Source organism: Sus scrofa, chromosome 18, assembly GCF_000003025.6.
Source record: "Sus scrofa isolate TJ Tabasco breed Duroc chromosome 18, Sscrofa11.1, whole genome shotgun sequence".
Classification (NCBI taxonomy): Eukaryota; Metazoa; Chordata; class Mammalia; order Artiodactyla; family Suidae; genus Sus; species Sus scrofa.
Genome location: NC_010460.4, coordinates 41,541,507 through 41,561,187, shown reverse-complemented (window position 1 = coordinate 41,561,187; position 19,681 = coordinate 41,541,507). Strand labels below are relative to the sequence as shown.

Here is a 19,681-nt window from a genome sequence, read left to right as displayed (position 1 = left end):
AATGTAGATGGAAATTTCAAAATACTTACTGCAGAAATGTTCAATATTCCAGAGCTAATGTAGTTTAGCGGCTTGTCTAATAATAACTCTGTATAACCTGAATGGGCTAATAGAATGGATTTCACACAGAACTGGGACTGAGTGAACAAATGCTTTCTTACCTCTACTGCCAATCACTTGCTATTACACAAGTCATATCATTTTACTGTGCCTCAGTTTTTCCATTTGTAATAAAGAGATAAGTGCCGATAGTTTTTAAATTCTCTGATGGCACTTATAGTCTAAATTAAGTGATTGTATGGCCATCATATTAAACTCTTAGTGGAAACAAGTTGCCTAGATGTAACTTTCCAAATCATCTCTTAGATCGATGTTTCAGTATCCTAAACAAGAGAGAAAGAAGTCTTTCTCTACTCCTGGTTCTTATGCTCCCATTCAGCCATCGTTGTGATTCAGCATTTCCGTGATCCTATAACAGAGCTAAAAGTAGATAGGGGTTAGTAGATACAGCAGATGAAGCTAGTGTGTTTCCTGGAAAAAAAAATATGCAGATTGTAAATTTAATTTAGTGTGGTGTCAAACACATCTTTTTCGTTATAAAGTGTATGTATGGCCTTCATTTTGCTAAATGCTGTTTGGAAATTATGCATTAGTAATTATAGGGTCCTGCTGATTACATAAATTGTTATCCTGCTCTTCAAAGTAATTACGTCTAACCTGCATTGAGGTTTATAAGACAAAAATAAGCATCTGTTTTCCATCTAATTGAATGCTTCTCAATGAGGCTGGAGGTCCCCTTGCCAACAGAAACTACCTTCTTTGACATTCAATTAGGAGGTTTGCTGGTATCATGTAAGTCTCCTCAGTCATTTCAAAAACTGATTTGGGAAGTTAGGCAAAAGCACCAATGTACATTTAATCTCAAATTCTGAGAGGAAATTAAGGTGGGTGAAGATTAGCCTAATGGAGAAAATCTGAACTGTAGTAAAGCAAATGCAATTTTATTACTTTCAAAAACAGTGTTGTTAATCCAAGAAAAAATAGGACTGAGAAAAAATAAGTAAAACTGATTTAATTAATAGGAAAAGGGAAATTATTACTTCGAGTGATATATACGAATGGGTTTCTATATATATGAATTGTGTATGTACATATTAAATATATACACACACATGTATGAATGGATGAACATTGACACAATGTTCAAAATAGGACTTTATTCAAAAGATAAAGGCATATGCTCTTGAAACATTTCTTCTGGGAACCCAGCCCTCATGCTGTGAAAAGTGCAACACATGGGTATGCTCCATGTGGTCACCCTGGTGGGACAGTCTTGAATGAGCTCCCATGTGAATAAACCATTGTAGTTATCCAGCCCGGTCACACTTTCAAATGACTCCAGCCCAGATGCCATCTGACTGTAACTGCATGAGAAGATCCAAGCAACAGCCACATTGCTGAGCTGAGTCAACCCTTGGAACCATGAGAAGGTCGTCACTGCAATGACAAAAGAATATAAATATAAGGAGGAAACATTTAACAGTGCAATTAAAAAGTTGAGGACTAGAGTTCCCTCATGGCTCAGCAGGTTAAGGATCTGGCATTATCACAGCTGTGGCTCCAGTTACAGCTGTGGCACAGGTCTGACCCCTGGGCTGGGAACATCTGCATGCCCTGGGCACAACCATTAAAAAAAAAAAAAGAAAAAAAAAAAAGCTGGTTGTTTAGGTCCCCCATTCGTATTCTAGAAGTCTTGAAGAATTTGTGTGAGATATATTGTGGGTAAAGTTGTAGACAGTTTTATGGGAAGAGCTTAGCTAGGATCTAAAGAGATAAGTGCACTGAAGTAGTATACTAACATTTAAGAACATAATTAACAAAAAATTTAATTTTCAAATTAGTCAAGGCATACCTTTCTTGTCACATGATAATATGAGCAAACACAGCAAAATTGCCACCATATCTAGCAGTTCACAATTAGAGGCTGTTCAGAAGAAATGACCACCAATAAAAGAATGACTATAAAGAATCATTAGGCGTTCTCAGAAACGAATACTCTCAGTGAGATGTAAGGAGACATTGCATCCACTGAGAGAACAATCTCCAGTGAGCAGACATTCCTCTCAGGTAAAATGTGCAATGTCTGATTCTGCTTCTAATCATGGTTAAGTAGCCCTCAATAGGCCAACCCTCCCATAGGTAAATTCTCAACAAAATTGTTTTAAAATTCCTACCTAAAGGCATTGGAGAATGCCCAAAAGCAGGCAGACAGTGAAGAAGGCTTCAACACTTGGAAAGAAAGGGTGTCACCGGGTGAATTTCTTGTTTTTTAAAAGTTTGAAGCAGACTGAAGTAAGAGCTAAATGAAACCACTCTAAAAATGTTATAGAAATTAGAAGTCTCACTAGCTAGAAAAATCAGAAGACAGAGTTTGGGGCAATAACAGCAGCTGAAAAGTGAGGGGAGAAATCTCAGAAAGGAGAGAGCCAGAAAGGAAAATCATCAGAGTCTGACTATGAAATCTACCCAAATAGCCAGCCAGTTACTGATCTAAACAGGCATGAAGAAGACTTTAAACATTTCAGCTAAGGCTAAAAGAGTGAGGTGACATTTCCAATTGGAGTTTGATTCCAGCCAGCTTACCTGTTAAAATAACATACCATTTACAATGTCCAGATACAATAAAAACATTACTGGCCATATGAAAAAATAAAATACAACCTATACTCAAAAAAGAGGCAGTTAGTGGAGACAAACCATGAAAAAAACCAAGATGTTGGAATCAGCAGAAAAGTATTTCAAAGAGCTTACAATATCATGCTGAAGGATAAAAGGAAAAAATATGCTCATAATGAATGAAAATCTCAAAATCAAAATAAATTATAATAAAAAATTACATGGAAATTGGATAAACGAAAACTATAATTTCTGAAATACAAAACTTATTGGATAGACTTAATAGCAGATAGAGAATGAGAAAATAAAGACTTGGGAACTTTTAAACCAATAGAAATTATCCAATAAGCTGAAGAACAGGGGGAAAAAGATATTAAAGTATATGAAAAAAAATTATCTGACTTTCAGGAACCTGTGGAACAACATCAAAAAGCCAAATATACATGCATTTGCAGTCAAAGAAAGAAAGGATGGAGAGAATTGGGCAGAAAAAATTTTTTTGAAGAAGTAAGGGTGGAAAATTTCTGAAATTCACTCAGATATTTACATTTATAGATTCAAGAAGCTAAGTAATTCCCAACTATGATAAATACACAGAAAACTATACTTAACTAGTGCCAAACTCATAAATAGAAAATATTCAAAGCAGGTACAGAAAAAATACATAGTGCATGTAAGGGAATAAAGATGTGAATGACTCAAGACTTATCATTAGAAACAATGGAAAACAATAAGCAGTAACTGAGAACCAGATTCTGTGTGCACCAAAAATGTTTTTCAAGAGTGAAAATAAAGGTATTTTCAAATAAAGGAAAACAAAAATAACATTATTAGCATATCTGTGCTGCGACCAATGCTAAAGGAAGCTCTTCAGACTAAAGATAGACAGTGGCCTGTGATGTTTATAGCATCCATTAATGTAAAACATATGACAATTTTAGCATGGAGGATGGGGAGGTTGGTAAATGGACTGTTACAGCTCAAGGTTTTTACATTTTACATGAAATGGTACAGTATTAAATTTAAGTATACAATGAAAATTTGAGGGTACAAAGGAACCATTAAAAAATTCCAGAGTTATAGCAAAATCCTAATAGAAAAATTTAAGTATAATTCAAAAGTACAATGAAGACAGTAAGGGCCAGATTGAATGCTGGAGGAAAATCAAAGTAGGAGACATGTGATTTAGGAATCAAGTGGAAAAATCAAATGGATATAATAAACAAAATGTCAAGGAAGACAGTTCTAAGGAGTCTGCTACATAGATGCAGCAGGTGGTTAGAGTTGGACGCTTCCTGTCTTAGTTTTGAAGGACATTCTAAAAAAGATAATAGATATCAGATACAAAGTCAGCATGTGACAAATCTGTGTATGCAGCTTTTCTAAGGAAATTGTAGGACCCAGATCCACAACTCTTGAACTTTTCAGTCCATTGTATATTGAAAGAGGGGACAAGGGGTTCCCTTCGTGGCTCAGTGGTTAACCAACCTGACTTGGATCCATGAGGTGGCGGTTTGATCCCTGGCCTCGCTCAGTGGGTTAAAGATCCGGCTTTGCCGTGAGCTGTGGTGTAGGTCACAGACTTGACTCGGATCTTGTGTTGCTGTGGCGTAGGCCAGCAGCTATAGCTCCAATTCAGCCCCTAGCCTGAGAACTTCCATATGCCTCGGGTGTGGCCCTAAAAAGCAAAAAATATAAAAAAAAAAAATTTTTTTTTTTTTTAATAAAGAGGAAACAAGTTGCAGAGAGAGAAAAGATTGATGAAGATATTTCGTTGGTGAACAGGAGCACCATTTGGAGGAGGACGTAGGGGTGCTAGCAAGCAGTAAGAGGTCTTTAAAGAAGACCACTCACAGGGCAATTTCATTACATTTACCAAGTAGAGTCAGAGTGTGACAGGAACTGTTCTGAGTCCTTCACATGCATTACATCGTTTAATCCTCACAATAAACCATTGAGTTAGACACTTATTATTTCTAATTATTAGATGAAGAAACTGAAGCACAGAGAGATTAAGTAATTTTCCATGGCCTCACAGAGAGTAAAAAGTGGTTCTAAGGTTTCAGCTTCAGGTCATCTAGCACCAAAGTCTGTACTCTTAAATGCTGTGCGATACAACTTTGAAATGACTCCTCTGCAGTTGGAAGACACCTGGCTCATACATGAGAATAACAGTTCAGGCCGTGGAATGGGTCCTGACTCCGGGCTGAGAATTGTTCACGAGTAGGTCAAGATGCAAGACAAGAGTTGGCCGCTGTATTTCACCAATTAGAAGATGAACAATTTAAATCTCGCCGTATCTCACAATAGATGGCAAATCATAAGTTAATTGGCACAGGGTTTTTTTCCTTTTTTAGTGATACGTAAGTAATAGGAATCTTAAAATAAATGGTATCTAATGCCACTTAATGACAGTGGGATAAAGAAAAGGAAAAACCACCTGACCAAACTAAGGACTCTGCAGTGAATCGTATTTACAAGGCCATAACAATGTAAATGCTGTTGATTGGTTTCACTTTTGAGAATCTACAAATAGGCAAGCATGGAGACTTAATTCTGGCCACATAAGAGATTAGAAATATCAAATCAAACATTTTGAAGGTAGAATTATAGCTGTTGTGAAGTGGTAGCTGGAAAGTCTAAAAAAAAAGTGGAGGAAGGATTAGGGACTTTCGTCAAAAAAACAAAACAAAACAAAACAGATGGCACTCAACCTCAGTGACTCACCAGTGATTTCCATAAAAGTATGAGCAAGTTTAGCAAAACCAACATTGCATGGTGCCAAATCATAGATTTAGAAATACTAGGAAGAAAGTACTCTTCCTAGGACTGCAGGGGTAAGGGAAGGAGTAGTGACAGGAAGCTGGATTAAAGAGCTGTCCAGAAACTGTGGCTTTTTGTAGAGGGAAGCAGCAAGCTGAGGATGACCCAGCAGGGAGACAGATGGGAAAATAAATACTCCAAACTCCCTGTCTTGCTATCCTCCAATCTCCAGTGGCCAAACCCAAGATGATGCCAGAAATCAAGGAACTGCATTGATACAGTCCATATGGGACGCCCAGAGTAGGGTGGAGAAGAAAGGAGACTAGATCTGGAGAAGCAAATAGAAAAATGGGACCTAACTCACACTTAAAAGCTTTTGCACAGCAAGGGAAACCATAAACAAAACCAAAAAGACAACCTACAGAATGGGAGAAATATTTGCAGATGAAGTGACCGAGAAGGGATTAATCTCTAAAATATACAAACATCTCATGCAGCTCTGTATTAGAAAAAAAAAAACAACCCGCCAAAATGGGCAGAAGATCTAAGTAGACATTTTTCCAAAGAAGACAGTCAGATGGCCAAAAAGCACATAAAAATACCTTTAATATCACTAATTATTAGAGAAATGCAAGTCAAAACCGCAATGACGTATCATCTCATACCAGTCAAAATGGACATTGTCAAAAAGCCTACAAAGAATGTTGGAGAGGGTGTGGAGAAAAGGGGGCCCTCCTATACTGAATGTAAATTGGTACAACCACTGTGGAGAACAGTATAGAGATTCATAAAAAAACTAAAAATAGAACTACCGTATGATCCAGCAATCCCACTCCTGGGCATATATCCAGAGAAAAACATAATTCAGAAAAATATGTGCACCCCAATGGTCATAGCAGCATTATTTACAATAGCCAGGACATGGAAGCAACCTAAACATCCATCAGCAGAGGAATGAATAAAGAAGATATGGTGTGTATATATATATATATATATATATATATATGTATAATGGAATATTACTCAGCCATAAAAAAGAATGAAGTAATGCCATTTGCAGCAACTTAGATGGACTTAGAGATTATCACACTAAAGTCAGTCAAAGACAGAATCATATGATATCACTTATATGTGGGATCTAATTTTAAAATGAGACAATTGAATTTGTTTACAAAACAGAAACAGAGTCAAAAATTTCAAACTCAGTCAGGAGTTGCCATTGTGGCCCAGCAGCATATGAACCTGACTAGGATCCATGAGGATATGGATTCAATCCCTGGCCTTGCTAAGTGGGTTAAGGATCCAGCATTGCCATGAGCTGTGGTGTAGGTTGCAGATGCAGCTCAGATCCCACATTGCTGTGGCTGTGGCATAGGCTAGCAGCTGCAGCTCCAAATCAACCCCTAACCCGGAAACTTCAAAATGATGCAGGGGCAGCTGTAAAAAGAAAAATCAAAATCAAACTTACAGTTACCAAAGGAGAAACATGGGGGGAGGACTAAATTAACATATACATACAACTACATGCAAAGTAATCAACATGGACCTAGCACAGGGAAATCTACTCAGTGTTCTATAATAACCTTTATGGGAAAAGAATCTGAAAAAAAAAATGGATATAGGTATATGTATAACTGGTTCACTTTGCTATACACTTGAAACTAACACAACATTGTAAAACAACCATACTCTAATAAAATTTAAAAAAAAATAGCACAGGGTTCTAATGTCTTTACCTTCGATATGAGACTGGCAAGATGCTGATCAAAACTGATAGACTAAAGGAATTCCCATTGTAGCTCAGCGGGTTAAAAACCTGACTGGTATCCATGAGGATGCAAGTTTGAGCCCCCTTGTTCATTGGGTTAAGGATCTGGCGTTGCCATAAGTTGCATTATAGGTTGCAGGTGCAGCTCAGATCCCATATTGCTGTGGCTATGGTGTAGACAGCTAATTGCTGCTCTGATTCAACCCCTAGCCTAGGAACTTACGTATGCCACAAGTGCAGCTGTAAAAAGAAAAGGAAAAAAAAAAACTGATAGACTGAGAGGAAAATTTAGATAGGTAGATAAAGGTCAAAGGGAATGGTGTAGCAGTGTAAATCTGCTAAAATTTATCTTTTATAGTGGAATTTGACTGACCTAGATTCATAGTCTGTCTAATTTCACTGCTTTAAAAAGCCAACCTAGAGCAAGTCAGTCAACTTCTCCATACCTTACTTTCCTCAAAAGTAAAATAATAGCAAAATAATTTTATAGAGTTGTGAAAATCAAATGAATTAGTTAATTTATGTAAGGGGATGGAAAATGTTCAGCACTCGAGTGTGTTGTTAATAAGTAAAAAATAATAGAGATGAAAGCATATTATTTAGAAATAAACCAAATAACCAGAAGAATCATACATAGAAAGGGTTAAGAGCACTTACTTTTGTGGAATTTCATTATATGGTCTTTGGTGCCAGCTGATTTTTTAAAAATGTGTTTTAGTACTTTGATTTAAATAAATTAATAAATACTGCAACAAAAATAGTTTTTATTAAGTCCAGGTACCTGGATGAAATGAGAACACCTAAATAGCATGGTAAAAGTTCAAAGATAAGATGAAGTAAGGGGTAATCCACAAATTTCCAGACAGAAAAATGCAGATTACTTACAAAGTGAAAAAATTCCAGCATTTCCTTAGCTACACTAAATGGCAGATGGGAATAAACTAATATACACATAATTTAGAAGTGGAAAAATGTGAACCATTGATTTTATACCTATTTTTTATATATGCAAAGGCAACATAAAGTCATTTTCAAAGGAGGACTCATGAAGTATTTCCTTCACTACCCTTCCAGGACAATGTCCTAACTAATTAAGATGTTACTGAAAATAATGTACTCTAGGAGTTCCCGTCATGGCTCAGTGGTTAACGAATCCGATTAGGAACCATGAGGTTGTGGGTTCGATCCCTGGCCTTGCTCATTGGGTTAAAGATCCGGCGTTGCCGTGAGCTGTGGTATAGGTCACAGACACAGCTGGGATCTGGCATGGCTGTGGCTGTGGCGTAGGCTGGTGGCTACAGCTCCGATTGGACCCCTAGCCTGGGAACCTCTATATGCCATGGGAGCAGCCCAAGAAAATGGCAAAAAGACAAAGAAAAAAAAAATAATATAATGTAGAATTCAAATAGGATATGGGAAAAGTAAACTCAAGTGAAAACCAACTAAACATACAAAGTTAATTACCATTAAAATTTTTGAAACAAATAAAATATTGCAAAGTAACTTGGAATAAAAGTAAAATTTACAGTAATGGTTTGCTTGAATTCTATTTTATTACAACAAACTACTGAGAAAAGTTGGAAATAGGATAAAAGAGGAAAACAAAAACTAATCAGGGTTTTGATACTGAACTCTGATAAAGTATACTTGAAGTAAAAAAAAAAAGACTTTTTTAAAAGGTAATCAAAATTATAAACCTCATTTAAGATTTAACAGTTGAATCATTACATACCAAATAAATAACGTCTAATATACAAAGGCTGATTTTATCAGTTTATAAAAAAAAACAAAAAACCCTCAAATCAAGTATAACAAACACAAAATCTTATTAGATTAATGAGAAAAGGAAATACATAGGAAATTCAGGGGAAAAAAATATAAAGCTCCATCAAAATGGGAAAACATGATCAGTGTTCCCTCTAACTAAAGAAATACAAATTTAAGCACTAATGATAACATGTTCCACCTATCACTTTAGCAAATAATTAAAGGTTATTGATGCCCAGGGATAATAAAATTTTAAAACAAGCACCCAATGTGGATTGGAAGTTTTATTGTCACAATTATTTGGAATATAAGCTGTTGATGTTGTACAATTTTAAATGTATGCAACTTTTGTGCAGCTATTTTAGTTCTGAAACTTGACCTACCACTAGACTCAGATGTATACTCAAGGATTGAATTTTACTGCAAAAATGTTTATAATAACAAACAACTAGAGGCAGCCTAAATGCCAAAAATATGTTAGTTTAAATAATTATTGTACATCCTTACATTAAAATTTATTCAAACAGTATGTTTTTTAATGAGGCAGTTAAGAAAGGTCTCTGAGATACACAGTTTTTATTTTTACTTATTTATTTTTTGTCTTTTTGCATTTTCTAGGGCTGCACCCATGGCATATGGAGGTTCCCAGGCTAGGGGTCCAATCAGAGCTACGCCACAGCCACAGCAACACAAAATCAGAGCTACGCCACAGCCACAGCAGTGCAGGATCTGAGCCGCGTCTGCAACCTACACCACAGCTCAGGGCAATGCCGGATCCTTAACCCACTGAGCAAGGCCAGGGATTGAACCCACAACCTCATGGTTCCTAGTTGGATTCGTTAACCACTGAGCCACGACGGGAACTCCCGATATGCAGTTTTTGAAGGAAGGGAAAAAAGATGTGTACAAAATAGTCTATATTAATACCTCTTTGTATTAAAAGAGTTTATCTGTTCTATTGAGGGAAGAGAGTATGTGCAAAATGCTTCTGGAAGAATCTATAAGGGACTGTTAATGGCAGTACCTGAACAGAAGGGAAACTACATGTTTTAAATTAATTGGCATCTTTTACTTTTATTACATTACCATGTGCATATGTTATTTTCATAACACTACTTAGCAGAAGGAACTCTGCAATACTATAGGAAATTGACACAATGAAAATGATTTTAACAAAAATTATATACATTAATGTGTACAACATAATTTGATGTACATACATACACAGTGAAATATTACTATAGTCAAGCTAATGAGCATATCATCTCTTCACATAGTTAACTTTTTCTTGTATGCGATGAATGAACCTAAAGTCTCTTAGCAAATTTCTAATATTCAATACAGTACTGTTGATTATTGATGGTCATCACGCTATACCTTGGATCTCTAGACCTACTCATCCTACATAATTGTAACTTTGTACCCTTTGACCAACATCTCCACTCAAATTGGGAGATTTTAGTATTCACCTCATTTTTTTTACAGATTAAGCATTAAATGATAAAGTGTGATAGAAAAGATATTAATATGATAATTGATAATATTCTCTTAATATAAAAATATCAAAGTAGGTATTCTTTGCCAGTGTTCTTGGAATACTTATTAAAATAGCTAACAATTTGCAAAGATTATTTCATTTATATCTTATATACATACCCATATACACACATACTCACACATGAGGTAGGCCATTTTCCATAGCTACAAATGCAGTAATGTTTGACTTCAGTAATGAAAGTATAAGCAACGCTTTCCTCCTCCAAAAAAAAAAAAAAAAAAAAACTAAAGTCATGACTTGGGAACCAAGTCCTCCATCCTAAAGAAAAACACACACAAAAAAATGCTATATATTAATTCAGATCATTGGAATAACAATGGAGAGCATTTCATATAAAATTGGAATAGAAACGCTAATCTGAGACAAATTCATAGCATTAATTGCTTTCACAATTAAACAAGTAAAAACTAAAATAAACTAAGCATTCATCTCAAGAAATCATCATAAAAACAAAGTAAACATAATTAGAGGATATAGATTAATAGCAAAGTGGAATTAATAATGTAAGGAGCAAAAACAAGAGATGTAAGTAAAATCCAAACACTACTTTTGGGCTTTTTTTGGGGGAAAAAAAAAGACAACATTGTCAAAAAATAAAAGAGAAAAAGACATACAAACAAAATTAAATAATCAAAATAGAGGAAAGCGGAGTTCCTGTTGTGGTTCAGCAGGTTAAGAACCCAACTAGTATCCATGAGGATGAAAGTTTGATCTTTGTCCTCACTCAGTGGCTTAAGGATCCGGCATTGCTGCAAGCTGTGGCATAGGTCACAGATGTGGCTTGGATCTGGCATGGCTGTGGTTGTGGCATAGGCTGGCAGCTGCAGCTCCAATTCAACCTCTAGCCTGGCAACTTCCATAGGTCACAGCTATGGCCCTAAAAAGGGAAAAAAAAAAAAAAATTATTAGAGGAGAGACACATGATCACTGATAGAAAACATAAATTGTATAATATACAAACCCATTTTTGAGCGCACCCCCAGCATGTTGAAGTTCCCAAGCCAGAGACTGAACCTGCACCACAGCAGCAACCTGAGCCACAGCAGTGAGAATGCAGAAGCCTTAACCTGCTGCACCACAAGGGAACGCCCCCATTTTTACATTATAAAAGACACTAGTATAACCAGTGTGATTAAAACTAGAGATAATTAACATGGATGATATTTTAGAAAAAAATACACTTATATCAGTAAATTTTATATTGGTATTATATTATCTATATTAATGTGTGTGAGTATAGATGCTATGGCATGGGATCATTCCCTGGCCCAGAATTTCCACATGCTGTGGGTGAGGAAAAAAAAAAAAAAAAGAAAAGGTAAATGACAAACTGGAAGTATATTTTCATCATAAAGAAGAAAGGTGTTATGATTTTTAGTACATAAAACTTATTACACATCAGACATCTTAAAAAGGACAATAGTGTTTTTCCATGAATTTGAAGATGGACCCCCAATCAGTAAAGTCACTTAAAGCATATTCCATTGCTAGCTCAAAAAAAACATTTAATAATCTCAAAATATGCAGAAAAGTAAATAACACAATGTTAAAGTAATTAATGAATTAAGTATCCAAACAAAGAAATGAGAACTTTTGGCAATGGAAGGGAAGTTTCTTAATCAAGGGCAGCTATCAAATCTTGATAGCAATTATCAGTCCTAATGAAGAAACTTTAGAAGAAATTCCATTAAACCGGGAACAAAACCTGCTAACATTGCTTCTATTCAACATTAAACCAAAGGGCAAAGCAGAATGGCAACACCCTAGAGTAAGAAGTATATAAACTTAAAACCTCTTCCCATTTGTAGGCAAAATGACTACCTACATAGAAATCCCAAGAGAATTGACCTGCATATTAGTAGAATGATAAGGATTAACAAGCTAGTTAAATGCTAGAGCAAAATGCAAAAATCAGTATTATTTCCATGCATGGGCAATAACCAAAGGAAAACATTAAAGAAAGAAAAAAAAGATTTCTGTCACAATTCAAAATAAATAAGTAAATAAACCTACAAAAGGACCCTAGAGTTTATCTAAATGAAGACTCAGGATATTTACTGAAAATTTTGAGAAATATTACCACATCTCATAAGGGAAATACAAATAAAAGCAGAACTATATCATGTTCATGACTGGGAAAACTCAATATCGGAAATTAAATCTTCAATTAATCTAGAAATGCAACACAGTTTCAATAAAAGTTCTGATACTTTTCTTCGTGGGCCCTGCAAAATTGTCCTAAAATTCATATATACTAATAAAGGGCCAAGAAAAGCCAAGACAATTATGAGGATCATGAAGAGGAACTGGCCTCCTAGAAATCAAGAGGCTTAGTACATGGTAATTGTAATTAAGTCTCTGTGCCATTGCTAAAATAAAATGATGAGCCAGTAAAATAGAGACATCAGAACAGACCCCACATAGATGGAAATAACGTCAGAGAGAGCAGCTCAGAATCAATGGAGAAAGGATGACAAAAAAAGATGTGAGAGAGTTCCTGTTGTGGCTCAGGGGTGATGAAGCCGACCAGTATTCATGAGGTTCGATCCCTGGCCTCATTCAGTGAGTTAAAGGATCCAGAGTTGCCATGAGCTGTGGTGGGGGTCGCAGATGTGGCTCTGATCTAGCGTTGCCTTGGTTGTGGTGTAAACCAGCTGCTGCAGCTCTGATTTGACCCCTAGCCTGGGAACTTCCATATGCCACAGGTATGACCCTAAAAAGAAAAGAAAAGAAAGAAAGAAAAGAATCGATATGGGAAAGATAGAAAATTAAACCCTTGGCTTGACTCATACACAAAAATAAATTCCAAGTAGAGCAAAGATCTGAATATGAAAGGCAAAGTATTGGTTCTTAGAGAAGGAAATAGAGAGGGTACATTTATGACCTCAGAGTGGAAAACAGATTCTTAAACAAGATATCCCAAAAGCACATACCATAAAGAGAAATATGGGTAAGACTTCACTATAATTATTAATATTGGTTCAGTAAAGATAGTATAAAGTTCAAAGACCAGTCATCAGGAAGATATTTGTAATTTTTATACCACAAAGTATTCATTTTCAGAATGAATAGATAATTTCTAAGTCAATAAGAAAAAGGCAAATTAAACAAAAATGGACAAAAAATATACAATTCACAGAAATATCAGCCAATAAAGAATAAAAATAGGTTTTATCCCATTATAATCAGGAATAGAAAAAACTAAGATACCATTTTAGATCCCAAATATTGGCAAAATTTTCAAATTTCAGTACTGCCAAATGTTGGTGAGCCTGTACATAGAGGGGAGAACTCTTACACTACTGGCGAAATTCGTACATTTTTCAAAGCAGTGTAGTAATATCTGGTAAAGTTTAAGATGCACATACTCTTTGACTCTGCCATTCTATTTTTAGTATATTTATAGAGAGATCCTCACGTATGTGCAGAAAAATGGAGCTATAAGAATTTTTTTGCAACACTGAAATAATGAAAAGCTGAAAACAATCTAAAGGCAATCAAATCAATAAGAAAGACCAAGATGTTGTAATATAGTCATATAGTAGAATAATACACAGCAATGTTAATCAAAAGAAGTTAGGGAAATATCACAAATATAAGGTGGGGATAAACAAGTCACAGTTGAGTATGTGCAATACGTAAAATATTCTGTATTAATGCATATAAGGTAAAAGCACAAAAATATGCCCCAAAAATGTACATAAACATTAAATTCAGGATCCTGGTTAACTGGGAAGGAAGGAAAAGAGGGAGGAAATGCAATCAGGGCAGGATAAACCCAGTGATTCTATTGTGTCTGTGATGTTTCCTTTTTTTAAAAAAATCTGAAGTAAGTATAGCAAAATGTTACATTTTAGTAGGGTGGGTGGTTAAAAGGAATAGATATTTGTTGTATTATTTTTCTTTACTCTCTAGTATTTGAAATGTTTCCCAAAATGAGATTTAACAAAAACCAAAGATGTCAGAGGGAATTTTACTAAACAAATAATGTAAATGGAGTAATTTTCAACCTCACTGGTAATCTAAGTTGGCAAAGGGAAGGACCAAAATTCAATCCAGGATGTTTTGAATTCAAATCTAGTCCTCCTTCCATACTGAATTAATTCATTCAACAAATATTCAGTGAGCACTTACATATGTACAAGAACCTGTTCGAGGTACTGAGAATACAAATGGAAGCCAAACAGGACCTAGTCTCATGGAGTTTACAAGATTCAGGAGAAACCAGTTAATTATTAAATATCATTGTTATAAATGTCAAGCAGAAAAAGCAAAAGATGAATTGAAAGCTGCCAACATCCAGGAAAGAGCCAAGTACAGATTTGAATGCCTTGGTAAAGCATCACTTCAACCTCTTGGCAACATTTGAGTGCTGATTCTGTGTCAAGCACATTTCCAAGTGCTTTCCATCTATTAATTCATTGCATCCTCCTTTGGGGGTGGAGTCTATCATTATTAGTCCCATTGCACAGATGCTGAAACTGAGGTAGAGAGATTAGTGGCTGCCCATGGCCATACATCTCAGAGCCTCTGACTGCCTTTTGTTTCTGGTTGCCTTCTAAACCGACCTTGACAGCATGCCTCTGGTGAAAGCTCTTAAGAGCTCATCTTAAATCCTGCTGCAGAAAGGCTATTGAAGCAACAACATTGCTCAAAGAGAAAACAAATTTAGATCACGAGACTCAGAAGATGCTGAATTCTCTAATAACCTTCTACACAAGAATCCACTTTGCTATCTACAGTTTAGTGCCTGGATTATTACCTCTAACCTCCCCAATGATGTGGTTTGCTAACTTGAAGGTGAAAATGGATTCTGTTGGTAATGAGAAGAGAGACAAGAGTACCCACCTCTTTTGTTGTTTGTTTGGTCTGGGTAGTGTGACTTGTGTTAGGGGAATTAGTGCCTGGAGAAGAGGATAAGCCAGAATGAAGGGAACTGATGGCTGGTGATTGCCTGTTCACAAGGCAGATTACGACTAGGACACTGGTGGAGCACAGGTCTTGGTGCCTTTGTCCCTTGGCTCCATTGCCTGGCCTCTATTTGAATCCAATTGCTTAATTTTCTGCACACCCCATGAAAGCCAATCCCCATGCTGCTCTGTGTCTTCTTTATATTTCTCCATAATGCCATCTCTGGCTGTTTAACTGCAGCAGGCTTTATGATAAGGGTTGCTGTTTGTTTTTTTCTTCCTTGGCAGTAGGCAAAGACTTAATTTTAAAAGACACAGTCAAACTCAAACAGCCCTGAACAACTTACACAGAAAGCAGGGTGTTTTCTAGGCTCGTTTTTGAAATATTACAATTTTTTTATTAGGCAATTTTATCATTGTTATAAATAAGTAATTGTACTGGGGAGAAGGGATAATCCTTATTTAATTAAATTCATCTATACTCCCAGGTTGGCAGCAACAAGACATATGTGAGACTAATACCCACAGCCTGCCTCTTTGCATGTGCAATTAAAAATTCACTCTACAGTAGCACTGCCAGTTTCGTGTTGCTTTTGGCATTTACAAATTCTTTTATTTTGTGACTTTTTTTTTTACCATACACATATGCTGGAGCAGATGTTGCTTATTTGTTGTTTATTCAAATCTGTAGGCTCTGGCAGCTAACTCCATTGTTCTGTAATGAAGCTTTATTCACTGTCCTGTATTAGGACCCAGTGAGGCTGCGTTAGCTCCCAGTAGGACGCCACAGTTATTGCCCTTGTAGTTGGCTGTTTATAGTCGGAAGCTTGCATTGGGGGAAAAAAATCAACAACAACAAAGGGCTGGGTGATTACAGTGGGGTGAACGAAAGGGAACGAACAGGCAGGAAGGTCACCCCACATTACTCTGCTGTGTAGATCTGCCCGGTGGCCTCAGCCTGGCATCCGGGCTCAGCTGCTGTGGGGTTTGGTGTCTGAAGCTGGGAAGCATTTCCTTCCTGCTCTTTCTCTTCTTTTCCTTTCTTTTTCTCTCTCTGGTTATTTCATTTGCTCACAGGCAGGGTGTCTAGTGCATCTCCCCACCCCCTTCCGCCCTCTTATTTCCAGTGCATTCGTAGATTCGTTCACAGCCACGCTTAGTCCAGCACAAAACTATTTCTCCCATATATCACACCCTCATCACATCTTTCCTCATCCACATACTGTTTCTGGCTGCCTGTGTCTTGGGGTAGCCACACTTCATAAAGTTAAGAATGTCAGGTCCACGCTGACCAAAATAAAGACCTGCTGATCCCTAGAACTCCAATGCCAATTTGGAGACGTTCGCCTTCTGGAAAACCCCTGTCTTGGCCAGGAGGCAATCAATCAGAGATGTAACCACCTCCATCTGGCACATTATGACATGGAACCTCACTATTAACACATTTGTGATTCATCTTGTCCCAACAAGTGGTGCCAGGGATCAAACCACATCCTCCCTCCCTGTGGCAGCTGGGAGCACTCTAGCTTCCCAGCATGCAGAGTTAACACATTGGCTCCTGTGACATCACAAGTAACAATTCTTTTAATTATCACACCTTCCCTCCCCCTCCCCACCCACTCCACAGACATTTTGGCACCATGGGGATATTTTGCAGCCGGCAATCAGTACTTTTCTTAATTGACAGAGTATGTTCCAATAGCATGAAGCCTGGTATCCTCTGTCGAAGGAAAGGGGCAGTTGCTTGATGCTCAGTTCTATCGCTACAACCCTACACTTGTTTGGGAGCTTTTACTTCCATACACATGATGTACCATTTGTTCATGATTTTTTTTTTAAATTTCATTTCTCCTAATAGTCTATACATGTTTATATCTTTAGGATTGCATTCAAGGTCTTTCCTAGTCTGGCCTCAGCCACTGACAGTCTCATTTCCTTTCCCCAACCCAAACTGCAGGTACTGGGTTGCTCTGCATCCCCCGGCATTCCTCACCTTTACATCTTTGTGGTTGCCTTGTTCCGTTTTCATGAATTGTACTTACAGTTTCCTTTTCCACATGCCAAAAGTCATTTGTTCTTCAAGTTCTCAGTTCAGTCCTTACCTCTTTTAGCATCTCCTCCAAGGACATTATTCCCCAAGACGCTCCTTCTTCAGTGCTCCCGTAAATTTTGACATGCCTTTATCATAGGTCTGAACACAGTCTGCCTTACATTACAATTAGCTGGTCCAAAACATATGTGCCTTACTAAATTGTTACATCTCTTAAATATTCTTTGCATACATCTTTGCAGCCATGTTTTGACTAGGGGTTGGCATCACGTCTACAGAGGGGTTAGCATGAGAAATGGGAATAAACCTATACTGAGTATTCTGTATGCCGAGCATCCCACAAAGCACTTTATATTATTAACTATTCCTTAAAATAATCTTAGGAGTAAATGGATTCTACTCCCATTTTACAGATGAGGTAACTGAGGCTCAGAAAGGAGAAATAATTGGATCAAAATAACCTAGCTACTAAGTGACTGAGGTAGGACTCAGAAGTTTTTTTTTTTTTTTTTTTGCTTTTGCTTTTTAGGGCTGTACCCTAGGGCACATGGAAGTTCCCAGGGTAGGAGTCGAATGGCTGCCAGCCTACACCACAGCCATAGCAGTGCGAGATCTGAGTCAGGTCTGTGACCTACACCACAGCTCATGTCAACGCTGGATCCCTGACCCACTGATTGAGGCCAGGATCGAATCCACGTCCTCAAGGATACTAGTCAGATTCGTTCCACTGCACTGTAACAGGAACCCCTGATTCCAGAGCCTTTATTCTTATCAAAACATTCCTGTATTTCACTAGTGAAAAAACAATCTTATGTTAGATTTCTGTGCATTTATTTTGTAATCGATTTCTGTGTATTTGTTTTGTATCCTGTGACTTTGCCAAATTCATTGATGAGCTCTAACAGTTTTTTGGCAGCATCTTTAGGATTTTCTAGGTATAGTATCATGTCATCTGCAAATAGTGATAGTTTTACTTCTTCCTTTACAATTTGGATTCCTTTTATTTCTTTTTCTTCTCTGATTGCCATGGCTAGGACTTCCAAAATTATGTTGAATAGTAGTGGCGAGAGTGGACATCCTTGTCTTGTTCCTGATCTTAGTGGAAATTCTTTCAGTTTTTCACCATTGAGAATGATGTTAGTTCTGAGTTTGTCATATACGGCCTTTATCATGTTGAGGTAGGTTCCCTCTATGCCCACTTTCTGAAGGGCTTTTATCAGAAATAGGTGTTGGATTTTGTCAAAGGCTTTTTTTTGCATCTATCGAGAGGATCATATGGTTTTTATTCTTCATTTTCTTAATGTGGTGTATCACACTGATTGATTTGTGGATATTGAAGAGTCCTTGCATCTCTGGGATCAATCCCACTTGATCATGATGTACAATCTTTTTAATGTATTGTTGAATTGTTTGCTAGTATTTTGTTGAGGATTTTTGCATCTATGTTCATCAGTGAAATTGGCCTGTAATTTTCTTTTTTAGTGGTATCTTTGTCTGGTTTTGGTATCAGGGTGATGGTGGCCTCATAGAATGAGTTTGGGAGTGTTCCGTCCTCTGAAATTTTTTGGAAGAGTTTCAGAGGGATAAGTGTCAACTCTTCTCTAAATGTTTGATGGAATTCACCTGTAAAGCCATCTGGTCCTGGACTTTTGTTTGTTGGAAGTTTTTAAATCACAGTTTCAATTTCAGTACTTGTGATTGATCTGTTCATCTTTTCTATTTCGTCTTGGTTTAGTCTTGGAAGATTATGCTTTTCTAAGAATTTGTCCAATTCATCTAGGTTTTCCATGTTATTGACATATAGTTGCATGTAGTAGTCTCTTATGATCCTTTGTATTTCTGTGATGTCTGTTGTAACTTCTCCTTTTTCATTTCTAATTTTATTGATTTGAGTCCTCTCTCTTTTTTTCTTGATAAGTCTGGCTAAGGGTTTATCAGTTTTGTTGATCTTTTCAAAGAACCAGCTTTTCATTTCATTGATTTTTTTTCTATGATTTTCTTCATTTCTCTTTCATTGATTTCTGCTCCGATTGTTATGATTTCTTTCCTTCTGTTAACTTTAGGTCTTGTCTGTTCTTCTCTCTCTAGCGGCTTTAGATGTAAAGTTAGGTTGTTTATTTGAGCTTGTTCTTGTTTCCTAAAGGCTTGTATTGCTATAAACTTCCCTCTTAGAACTGCTTTTGCTGCAT

At 36.7% G+C, this 19,681-nt stretch overlaps 1 protein-coding gene across 7 annotated transcripts in view; it reads left to right on the top strand.

Moving 5' to 3' along the window:
* CCDC129 (coiled-coil domain containing 129) overlaps positions 1–19,681 on the top strand; it is a 276,989-nt gene that overhangs the window by 207,641 nt on the left and 49,667 nt on the right. The gene's annotated exons all lie outside the window — the stretch shown is intronic.